Source organism: Cetorhinus maximus, chromosome 32 (genome assembly GCF_964194155.1).
Source record: "Cetorhinus maximus chromosome 32, sCetMax3.hap1.1, whole genome shotgun sequence".
Classification (NCBI taxonomy): domain Eukaryota; kingdom Metazoa; phylum Chordata; class Chondrichthyes; order Lamniformes; family Cetorhinidae; genus Cetorhinus; species Cetorhinus maximus.
In genome coordinates, this window is record NC_135910.1 from 9,173,829 (window position 1) to 9,186,574 (window position 12,746).

The window sequence follows — 12,746 nt, forward strand, 5'->3', positions numbered from 1 at the left end:
CTCTCAGTAATAAGGCGAAACATCAGAGGCAGAAATTCAATCTCCCAAGTGTTTCATTGTCACAGCAATTACAACCTAACCTCTCCTTTGGCACTCCAGCCTAGTCCCCAGGCAGGAGCCTTGATCCACAGTCAGTGTCGGCCTTTCATTTGTTTTTTTCCTTTATGCTGAAAGGATTCCAGGGTACGTCTCTTTCCCTGTCACATGTATTGACTGGAGCACACAGTCATAGGCTTACCAGGTTTGTTCATTCAGGTTTCGCTTAGGGGAAAGAATCAGATTCAATTTGCATTGTTGCTGCTTCGTATGAAAATAAAGCAAAGGGATAAAATCAACCAAAATTGGATTATTTCCCTCAGCTCAAGGGTGCAAGGCAAGGAAATCACCTGGCCACCACTCAGACTCTCTCCACCCACCTTTCCATCAGATTTTCAGGCTGCGGCCTATTTTCCTCTCTCAGGTCTCTGCTGGAAGCGCTAAGGCCTCTGATGCTATAACAAAGCAACTGGTCTTTAGGGTGAGAGGATGGCACGGTCAACTTGTGCCCTCATCATTCACTTCCCTCACAGACTCAGCCATTGCCCATCAGCCGAGAGTGCAGGAAAGCGGACAGTTTAATACACTTTATAACTACAAGTGCTTCCTTTCAACTTCTCATACCATGTAGTATAACTGGCCACGGTTATGGGCCTGCAACCAATCACTGACCACCCATCAGCACCAGCCACAAGGGGGTGAACAAGGGCAAGGCTGTGGTTCATCCCCCTCTCTCCCTAAGTCACCTGTGCCTCTCATTCCCTCTGTGGGGTATCTCTTCCTTTCATTTCCCTCCCTTCTTGGGGGTGCCTCTATCCCCCTCTCCCTGGGGTATCACAGCCACTGTGACTCAGTTGGTAGCACTCCAGTCTTCAAGTCACAAGGTTCAGGTTTAAGGATATGGGGATAAGGATACGAGGTAGACCATTTAGGACTGAGATGAGGAGAAGCTTCTTCATTCAGAGGGTGGTGAACCTGTGGAATTCTCCACCACAGAAGACTGTGGAGGCCAAGTCATTGAATATATTTAAGAAGGAAATAGAAAGATTTCTAGACTCTAAAGGTGTCGAGGGGTATGGGGAGAGAGTGGGAGTACGGTGTTGAGATAGAGGATCAGCCATGATCATATTGAATAGTGGAGCAGGCTCAAAGGACCAAATGACCTACTCCTGCTTCTATTTTTCCATGTTTTTATGTTTTCTAAGTCCCACGCCAGGACTTGAGCACAAACATCAAGTCTGGACATTCCAGAGTTGCACTGTTGGAGGTGCTGTCTTTTGGATGATACATTAAACTGAGGTCCCACCTGTCTACTTGGGTACAAGAGCCCATGGCACTATTTGAAGGAGAGCAGCGGAATTATTCCTGGTGCCCTGGTCAATATTTATCCTTCAATCAACATCACTAAAACAGATTATGTTGTCATTATCACATTGCTGTTTGTGCGAGTGTGCTGTGAGAAAGTTGGCCGCCCTGTTTGCTACATTACAACAGTGATTACATTTCAAAAATTACGTCACTTGTTATAAAGCACTTTGAGACATCCAGTGGTCATGAGAAGCGTTGTATAAATGGAAGCCTCTCTTTCTTTCTCATATTCCCCTCTCCCTTTCATTTCCCTCTTCTCCCTGGGTCTTACCTTCAACATTTACCACAAAGACAGGATTGAAACTAAAGTTGCCGACTGTGATTAAATGTATTCCTGGAGGTTTCATCACATGACTTGCCCCCACGTTCCAGCCATTAATTGGCCAACACATCCATCCTTGTGACATGCGGCCTTCCTACGCCAATTGGAAAGCAAAAAGACTCATTACCCAATTGGATGACGCTTGACTGTCAGCCATACAACCTTTTTTCCCCCCCATTTCAATATTTATATCTGGTAAAGAGAAATGTTCCGATGATTTTTCTCCAGGGTGGCACACAGCAGTGTCCTGGAGATTGATCTTCAATTCCTGGAGACTCCAGGCCAATCCTGGAGGGTTGGCAGCCCTAACTGAAACCAGCACCTGTTGATTCACATTCCTGTTGGCCTGAAGGACATGCCCTAGAAGTTGCTCCAGATTTAATTTGATTTTAACTCCTGTGCATTTCAAAAATTATATTCTTACTGATTTGTTTTCAGTCTGTGATTTTTATCGCACACTGTTCTGTCCTGTTCCCAATCCTGCCTCCAGTACATTTTAATCTTCACTCAGTTTCCTGTAGGTGTCTGCAATGCCCTGTTCTGTTACTGAGAATTCTCTCTGTATGTTCCCATTCTCTCCCTCTATTTCTGTTCAGTCATGTGATTAGAAATGTACCAGAACCTTTAATTAAAATTTTCCCGAACATTCTGTGATCTACTTTCTGCTGCTAATGTTTATTCTCTCCTCTCAACCACAGCAGGACATCCAGGTCATCTTTCTATGTCTCTCTTTTTCCATTTCTTTCTCTCTCTCTCTCTCACACACGCGATTTTCCCTCAGTCTATCATTCTTTAGGTATTTCTTTCAATGATTCCTCAACTTGTCTTTCAAAATGCTTCTGTTACATTTTCGTCTTGCCCCATTGTTGATCGGGCTCCCTCTTGCTTTGGGCTCGTGACACTGGGTGAAGCTCCCTCCACCTTTAAAGTTGTCAAACGTAGCTTTGAATTTTCTATGATTTTGACCCATTCAGCGACAATGAAAGAAACATCGAAACAACAGATAGACAGGGATGGAGAGTACTCGAAAGGAAAGTAATCGTGTGGATCAAAAACGTTCTGGGATTTGAACAATATAAGTTCTTGGGTTCAGTCTTCCATTATCACACCATGGGGAGATGGTGGTGTAGTGGTAATGTCACTAATCCCGAGGCCCAGATTATGCTCTGGAGACGTGGGTTCAAATCCCACCACAGTGCCTGCTGGAATTTGAATTCAATCAATAAATGTGGAAATGAAAGCTAGTCTTGACAATAGTGACCATGAAATTATTGTTGTTTAAAAACCCCACCTGGTTCACCAACAGAAGGAAATCCAGACCTACAGTTAATGTGGTTGACCGACAGAAATGGCAGCCAAGCCACTCAGTTCAAGGGCAATTAGGGATGGGCAACAAATGCTGGCCTTGCCCACAGGAAAGACTAAATATAATAACACTGCATCAAATATTAGTAAATAACACACAGAGAGGGAAGTGCCTCTTGCACGCTCCCACTCAGGCCTGAGTCTGAGACGTTGTTTTTCTCAGAATCCCCGATGGCAACAACACTAATCTGATGCAGGCACAATCGGCCGACTGCTGCCCTGCTGTGATGTATCATTCCGTGATAATCCCTGTTTCATTTGAGTGCATTAATACTGCTTCTTCACACCAGCCTCATTAACTCGAGTAAACAACATCCCCTGAGGAGAAAACAGCTCCCGCGGTTTAAAAACATATCAACGCTGCTCCAGGTATTTGTCATTCCGTCCTCCTTCTGGTATTCTCAGGATGTGGACATCGCTGGCAAGGCTGACATTTATTGACCATCGCTTATCGCCCTGAGGAGACAGGCTCTTCTGCTTGAACTCCAGCAGTTGTCAAGGTGAAGGTGCTCCCACATATTGCAGCAATTGTTTTTACGGCGGCTGAGTGGCTGAGCTACCTCAGGGAGCAATAATGAGGCAACCTTGGAGTGTGTGGGGCTTGCAATTCCTCAGTGTGATGGGCCTTTAGTCTCCAACCTCCTCACCAACTTCAATTAATGGGCAGAAGACCAGGGTGGTGCTGACCCCCTGGGTCAGGAGGTCACTGTGAGCTTCAGGACTCTGGCACTGGGACCAGATGGGGGTCCCGGACCTGCACTTGCTGGTAGCTGAAGCGGCTTGGCAATCTTACCGGATGCAGCCTCCCAATTGGCCACCTCCAGGATTGCCATCCAATTACGGACAGCCGATGGGTTGCAGATGCTGCCGGCCCAATCAGAAAAGCCTGCAGCTCTGACGCCTTGGCAGCCACACAGTGAGAGCCGGGCACTGCCCAACATAGAGGTGCCCTCAGAGAAATAAATGAAAAATTAAAATTAATTAATTAATTAAAACCAGGGGGGCCCAAGCAGACAGGCCCCTCGGTGTAGCCCGTTCAGGCTGCGGGAGTGGACATCCCTGTCTGCGGGTCTCTCTTTGGTTCATGGAGCCTCCAACCACAGAGCTCCCTCTTCCTTCGGAAGGATACAGGGAAGCCGCCTCCATGAGCCCAGTGGCCTCCCCAGGTGAGGGGTGGGGAAATCAGCCCGGAATAGGGCTTTTCATTATTTAAATTGGTTGCCCACCTCTGATTGCTGGGCAGATAATCACATCATGGCTGGTGAGTCTAGAACCAGGGGGCACAGTCTCAGAATAAGGGACAGGCCATTTAGGACTGAGATGAGGAGGAATTTCTTCACTCAGAGGGTGGCGAATCTTTGGAATCCTCTACCTCACAGGGCTGTGGAAAGTCAATCGTTGAGCATGCTCAGGACAGAAATTGGTTAAAGCATCGAGGAATATGAGGATAGCGCAGGAAGGTGGCATTGAGGTAGATCACATTGAATGGCGGAGCAGGCTTGTTGGGCTGAGTGACCTCCTCCTACTCCTATTGCCTTTTTTTTCCCTGTTTCCACCAGCAGGAAGACTAAGGACACAGATGTAAGATCATCATCAAAAGAACCATGGCGGGAGATGGAGAGGGGTTTTTTTTTCTCCCACACAACAGGTTGTTGTGATCTGAGATGCATCGCCTGAATGGTGACAGAAGCTGCTTCAATTACAACTTTCAATAAAAAATTGGATAAATACTTTTTATTTTAAATTGCAGTTCTGTGGGGGAGAGAGCAGGGGGAGTGGGACTAATTGGAAAGCTCCTTTAAAGAGGCACAAGGGTCAAATGGTCTCTTCAATCGCTGCACGATTCTACAATTCTATTTTTGTCAACAGTTCTTGAACATCTCTGAAATGGAGATGCCCAAGTGTTTGCTGTTTGCTCTGTGCCCACAATTCCTCCCCCTGTTGCTTATGTGCATCCTCAGGCCCAAATAGCAGGCCTGACAATAAGCTATGGTAGTTACATGGTAGTGGAAAGCTAAACTGAACGCTGTAAGTGTTTAGTAAGACTTTAGAAAATGGCTGAAAAAGCTGCTCATCTCCTAAAGTCCCAACCGGTTCACCGATGTGCTTCAGGGAAAGGGAATCTGCCACCTCTGGGCAGTCTGGCCTATGTGGGACTCCAGTCACCCGAGGCTCAGTGGGTAGATCTCTCGTTTCTGAGTGAGAATTTTGTGGGTTCAAGTCCCACTCCAGGACTTCAGCACAAACATCTGGGCTGACACTCCAGTGCAGTACTGAGGGAGTGCTGCATGGTGGCTGTCTTTTGAGACGAGATGTTGAATTGAAGCCCTCTCAGGGCCTGAATTCAGTCCTGTCAGGTGGGCATAAAAAATTCCATGGCAATATTTCGAAGAGAAAGGGAGTCCTGACCAACATTTCTCCCTCAATCAATATGACAAAAAGCAGATAAAAAATTATCTTGTCATTATCACATTGATGTTTATGGGAGCTTGCTGTATGCAAAATGGCTGCCGCGTTTCCTACATTATAACAGTGACTACACTTCAAAAATACTTCATTGGCAGTGCAGCACTTTGGAATGCTCTGAGGCTGTGAAAGGCGCTATATAAATGCAAATCTGTCTTTCATTCTTTCAGTCCACACTCTTATGTGGGTGCCCTTTAAAGTGGCTTAACAAGCCATTCAGCTTCCAAAGTATAACTAGGCCTTACCTGTGTCGCCCACATTGTATGAGCCAAATGAAAAAGCATTCCTCACAGGCAGAGGTCTCTAATTTAAGCACCTCGCTCCCCTCTCTACCTTAGAGTAATCCAATAATTGCAGCCCATGAGCTTAATGATGCTGTAATACTTCTGAAAACAAATCAATAATGTTGTAAAATTACCACAGTGCAAATCCCTCCGGGTTAGCAGAGGGCTTTCCAAATCGTTCTCCCTGGATTAGTAGAAGGCTTTCCAAATCCAATTAAGTTAATCATGGATCTCACTGAGAACTGTAGCAGTTTAGAGTTTGGAAAGAGGCTATTTACATACGAACATATATACGGACATACAAATTAGGAGCAGGGGTAGGCCATTCGGCCCTTTAAGCCCATTCCACCATCCAATAAGATCATGGCTGATCTGACTGTGGCCTCAACTCCACATTCCGCCTACTCCCGATAACCTTTGACTCCCTTGTTAGTCAAGAATCTATCTACCTCTGCCTTAAAAATATACATCGGCCCTGCCTCCACCATTCTCCAGGAAAGAGAGCTCCAAAGATTCACAATCCTCTGAGAGGAAAAATTTCTTCCACATCTCCATCTTAAATGGGAGACCCCTTATTTTTAAACAGTGTCCCCCTAGTTCTAGTCCCTCCCAGAAGGGGAATACAAATAGCTTCATGGTCACCATTACTGAGATTGGCTTTATATTCCAGATTTTATTAATTGAATTTAAATTCCACCAGCTACCACAGTGGGATTTGAACGTGTGTACCCAAGGGCATTATCCCAAGTCTCTGAATAATGAGTCCAGTGACATTACCACTTCGCTACCATCTGCCCTCTTGTGGGCCTTTTGTGTGTGTCCTGAGAAATTTAAGACTATTGGCCCTGCCACTGACTCTCCCATAGCCCTGGATTTACGAAGGGGAACTCACTCTACTTTCGAAAAACAAACTAGTCCCCAACTTCAAGCAACCTCTGGGGGCCAAAGCACGCTGTGATCCACTGACACTCAGAGGTTTCTACTGACCTCTCCTCACTTTCTTTATGACCCTTTATCACTGATTCCCCAGTGACAGAAAGCAGTTAAAATCTGTTCTATCACAATGTTCTACACAAACTTCTGTTTCTAAATCCAGCCAGCCTTCAACAAGCTTACTTATCCAGAGCCTTACCAGTCTCAACAAGAAAATCTTCCACTTACCTTTTATTTTAAAATTTATTCTTTCATGGGTTGTGGGTGTCGCTGGCCAGGCCAGCATTTATTGCCCATCCCTAATTGCCCTTGAGAAGGTGGTGGCAAGCCGCCTTCTTGAACTGTTGGCCGATCATGTGATGTAGGTTCACTCACTGCCTCTAACATAACAAAATGTCCCAGGCTGCTGTACAGGAACATACAAAATTTGATAGCAAGCCACATAAGGAGATATTAGGTCATAAGAATAAAAGATCGTAACAAATAGGAGCAGGAATAAGCCATTCAGCCCCTTGAGTCTGCCCCACCATTCAATAAGATCATGGCTGATCTGATTATGGCCTCAACCCCACTTTCCTGTCTGCCCCCCACCTAAATCTAAACCTTTGACCAGACTTTTGGCTACCAGTCACGGTCAATTCCTGAGATAAAAGGGTTGTCTTGTGAGGAAAGGCTGCCCCCCACCTCCCCACCCACCACCTCCCCCCACCACATAACCCTTGACTCCCTTGTCAATCAAAACGCTATGTAACTCAGCGCTTGAATATATTCAATGGCCCAGCCTCCAATGCTCTCTGGGGAAGGGAATTCCAAAGACTAACGGCCCTCCGAGAGAAGAAATTCCTCCTCATCTCCCTCTTAAATGGAAGACCCCTTATTTTGAAACTGTGCCCCCTTAGTTCTAGATTCTTCCATGATGGGAAACATCCTCTCAGCCTCCACTCTGTCGAGCCCCCTCAGAATCTTATACATTTCAACAAGATCACGCTCATTCTTCTAAACTCCAATGAGTATAGGCCCAAAGAGCAGTGGAGGCTGGGTCATTAAATACATTCAAGGCTGAGTTAGACAGATTTTCGATTGACAAGGGAGTAAAGGGTTATGAAGTGCAGATAGGAAAGTGGCATTGAGGCCACTATCAGATCAGCCATGAACTTATTGAATGGTGGAGCAGGCTCGAGGGGTCGAATGGCCTACTCCTGCTCCTAATTCTCATGATCTTATTAACCTGCACAACCTTTCCTCATAAGACAACCCTTTTATCTCAGGAATTGGTGGTGACAGGTAGCCAAAAGTCTGGTCAAAGGGTTAGATTTCAAAGGAGAGTCTTAAAGGAGGAAAGGAAGGTAGCGAGGTGGAGAGATTTAGAGAGGGAATTCCAGAACTAAGAGACTAAGCAGCTGAAGACCCGGCCATCAGCGATGGTGGGATGAAGGAAATCAAGGATGCACAAGGGGTTAGAATTGGTGGAATGCAGAGATCTCGGAGACTTGTAGAAAGGCAGGGAGGGGTGAGGCCATGGAGGAACTTGAAAACAAGGATGAGAATCTCAGGCAAGACAACGTGCAAATCTGGGACGACTCTGCCCAAAGTGCGGTAGCGGGCAGAAAGAAAGTCGTTTTGCCCGCCGGCTGCAATGGCAGGTTTTCGCACCATACCCACCTCATTTATTATGCAACCATGGGAAACACGCCCGTCTTGCTGGCGAGCCAGCCTCCGATTTGCCCACCACGCAGTAACCTCGCCGCTTCCTCAAGCAGGGCGCCATATTTAAACTACAGGTGCGTGTACACTGTTCAATGCTTACAGCCCAATACATGGCCCCAAAAGCCAAGGGGTGCGCAGCCCCTCGATTCAGTGACGCAGCCCGGGGATGACTTCTGGATGCCATGGAGTCCCGCCGCGATGTCCTCTACCCCACCCTGGCCACAGGAGGGGCAGCAACATCACCTCTCCGGCTTGGGAAGAGGTGGTCAGTGCCAATGCTGCACACAAAAGGTTGGCCATCCAATGCAGATAGAGGATGAATGATCTCATCCGTGCCGCCAGAGTAAGACAACCATCTCATCACTCTAAACTCACACTCACAAGCCCATCACACATTCACTGGCATCTCACTCACTGCCAGCTTAAGGGACATCACCACTCACTCTCTCACACACACCCTCACATCTCCATCTGGCCTCATCTCCTCTGTAGTCTGCCTCCTCAGCCCTCATCATCTTGAGGCCACTTGTACAGATCAACATGTGCCCCCACACACACCCTGGGATACCCTCCTTCCCCAGTCCAGCCCTCGCCCTGCAGCCTCTTCCCTTGCCTGAGGCCACTTCTCCCCCCTTCCCCAAGCAAGCCCTAGCCCTGCAGTCATTGAAAAGCCACCCTCGCCTTACGGCTGGTCTGGCAGATAGAGACCTGCCCGTGAGCTCCGCTAAAAGTGATGTGGTGCTGCCTGTGAAGCCTGGCGCTGATGCCCGTGAGTGCTGCCCGAAGCAAGGTGGGCAAACAAACCATGGAGTCCCGAGTGAAGTGCAGCTCACCAATTGCACATTGCTTATGTACAGTTGTGTAACACGTTGATGTGCAATCACACCAACATGCCCGGATGATCCAGCGTGGACTGGGTGGAGGGGGAGGAATGACTCCAGCAAACGAGGCTTATAATGAAATGCTAAAGTATTGAAATTAGGATCCCAATGTGCGGCAGTGGGAAATGTGCCCCGTCATTGACAGGTGGAGCGGACAAATGCAAACCGGTTTCCACAAAGGCGTGAAACTGATTTTTGGCCAACTTGCCATATTGTCCCCCAACGCCCACCATGACACTCAACGCCAAGGGGGCCGGAAAATTGTGGCCCATGTTGAAGATCTCCCCTGGGGCTGATCACCTTCATCAGGGATGACACACTGCCTGCTCTCGTTCCTGTCCTACTTTGGGCTTGTTAATGGCTGTCTTTATTTCTTTGGATTCAAATGCCCTCATTTTTCCCCACGAGTTCCGATGTCAACACTGCGGGAAAATGATGGAAGAGTCTCCCATTCCTGACGCACTGTTAACCATGGTCCTCTTCCCATAAATCAGAAGTACAAAAATGAAAATTCGTACGATTCATTGGAGGAACTTGGGGCATTTTTGGTCTCTGCCAAGAAACTGGATAATTATATGGGTGCGGGGAAATGGGTCGATGGTGTTTGATGTTACACCTTGCTGGATGGGTGATTTAATGAAACTCATGTCCTTTTCTCTTCCTTCTTTCTGTGTAGAAGTAAAAAGACTAGCATTTTGATAACGCCTTTCAAGGCCTCAGGATGTCCCAAGCGCTTTAACGCCAATGAAGTACTTTTTGAAGCATAGTCACTGTTATAATGTAAGAAACACATCAGCTAATTTTCACACAGAAACAGCAATGAGGTAAGGCCATATTATCTGTTTAGTGTTGCTGGCCAAGAGATCAATTTTGGCCAAGACACCGGCGGGAGGCGAACTCCCCTGACCTTCTCCTGTCCCAAAATAGTCCCACGTGACTTTTTACATCTGCCTGAGGGGGTAAAAGGGGCCTCAGTTTAATGTCTCATCCAAAAGACGGCACCTCCAGCAGCGCAGCACTCCCTCAGTCCTCCACTGGCAATGTCAGTTTATGAAGGGAATCAAGTGGATTATGCAAACCTCAACCCAACTCCACAGCACTAAACTATCCGCAGCATCACTACTCAACGCTACAAGCGGGGCAAGCGGAAATGCCCCAGTGGTGCTGGGGACAGTAGCATTAAGGGATCATTATTGGGAGAGTGCATGGAGACACTCAATCCTCACATCTTACTGAAGGCTTCACAGAAAGCTGGAATTCGATTTCCATCACTGTGGTATTGCTCACCTTATTAAAGACAAATACCAGCCCTGTAAATAAATCCAAAGGATTTATGTTTATAAATTCTGACATGGGATTTAATGGCTCTTTTATAAATGGTTTTGATGTTAACTCTAAAGGTCTCCGTTGAATTTTCACCCTTTTCTTGTGTGACAGTATTCTGTGACATGGTGACCTTTAAGACTGATGAGTGGTGTGACACTTAATTTTCTCTTCTGTAATCTTCATCAAAGCGTCTCTTCTCTCCCTCCATCGGGAAATATCAGACTGTTCCTTTATGGCATGCCGGCTGTGGAACTGCACCCATTGCGGCTCCCACATTGTACCCCCAGGGAAGTACATGAAAGTCCTGGGTTATTGACCTCATAACCAACAAGTGGTGCTGAATCTGCAGCTGCTTAATTCTCTCCATCTGCAGAACCCGGGCTGAGGCCTATCATCACATCACTACAGATGCACTTCCCCCTGGTTGTTGTCTCCCTGACAGAGTTGCCAACTGTGATTAAGCACATTCCTGGAGGTTTCATCACATGACTCACCCCCACACTCTCCAGCCATTAGTCGGCCAGCACATCCATCTTGTGACGTACTGCCTTCCTACGCCAATTGGAGGGCAAAAAAGTCTTAGTAGCCAATTGAGTGATGCTTGACTGTCAACCAAACAGCCTGTTTTTACCCCCCATTTTGAGTCTTTTTGTAACTGGCAAAGAGAAATGTTCAAAGTAAATGACAAAAAAAAAATCTTTCTTCATGTCCTGATGATTTTTCTCCAGGGTGACACACAACAGTGTCCTGGAGATTGATCTTCAATTCCTGGAGACTCCAGGCCAATCCTGGAGGGTTGGCAACCCTCCTCCCTGAGCCCTCACTACAGCAGTTTTAAAAGAAAAAGAGAGCGGGACTGAGAGACAACCAGCAATATCACATCCAGCAATGGGAATTAACCATTTGTAATAAGGTTGCCAGATATAATATCACAGTTGGCAACCCTAGACTGACTGCTGTCTAGTTCCATTGCTGCAAGATAGTTTCACATCTCTTTGAAGGTATCCCAGAACAAAGTCTTTCTCATAACTTCATTTAGGTCGTCTGCCATGCACAGAATTGTTGTATTTGAATAGAACAACACGACCGCTTGCCAAGGGACCCATTAATCTAGTTCTACTTGCCTTAAGAATGTTGCAATTTCAGGAAATTTAAGCTTATCCAAAACCTTTATAAGGGCCCCTACTGAGAGGAACAGGTTAACAGACCACAATAAGCAGGCATTAAACGTATGAAACTACATTCTGCTCTGCAGGGCCACTGACCAGTGCAAATTTACACTAGAGAAATGACCCATGGTCTACTAGAGAATAATGTGTATTCTCAGCAGCTTGGAGATATAGCTAGCAGCAACCAATTCGCACCGCGTGACTCGCAAGAAATAATTCAATAAATAATTCATTCATTTTGCTAGGCCACTAATCTCCTCTCTATCTTTGCTGCTCTTATCTCAGTGTCTAGGCTCAGTCACCTGGTGCAGGCTGAGATCATCTGTTGTGAGCTGACAGCAGGTTGTTAGGTTCTAACACATGCCGAGAGACGGGAAGGCTCACACTGCAGTAAGCAGAGACACTGCTTTTACAGCATGTTCCCCCTGCACAAGCAGTATCTTCACCTCCAGTGAGTCCACACGTGGAGCAGAGATCAAGAGAGTGCAAATCGAAACTGCAGGTGCCAGAAACATAGGAGCAGGAGTTGCTCACTTATGAACTCAGCAACTCGCGCAGTTGAGTTCAGTTTTAATGACACCGTGTGTGCCCAAATAGACGGTGTTGCCAGGATATCCTCTCTAGGCCCAACTCTCGCAAACATCTTTGTTGGGTTCCATGAGAAACGTGTCTTTGGTGGAATGACACCTAACCTCCTACCCCTCGCACATTTCCGATATGTGGATGACACGTTTGCTATATTTAAATCCGCAGCTGCATGTAACAATTTCCTTACATGCCTTAATGGGCTCCATCCTGCGCTCAAATTCACCCTTGAAATGGAACAGTCAAGTGGACTCCCCTTCCTTGACATACTAGTTGAGAAATTTGCCAGGGGGTTCTCTACCAG

The 12,746-nt window shown here is 46.6% G+C and overlaps 1 protein-coding gene across 3 annotated transcripts in view; it reads right to left on the reverse strand.

Moving 5' to 3' along the window:
- The window catches only part of LOC144671471 (sodium/calcium exchanger 3-like), a 269,876-nt gene that overhangs the window by 179,977 nt on the left and 77,153 nt on the right, over positions 1-12,746 (reverse strand). The gene's annotated exons all lie outside the window — the stretch shown is intronic.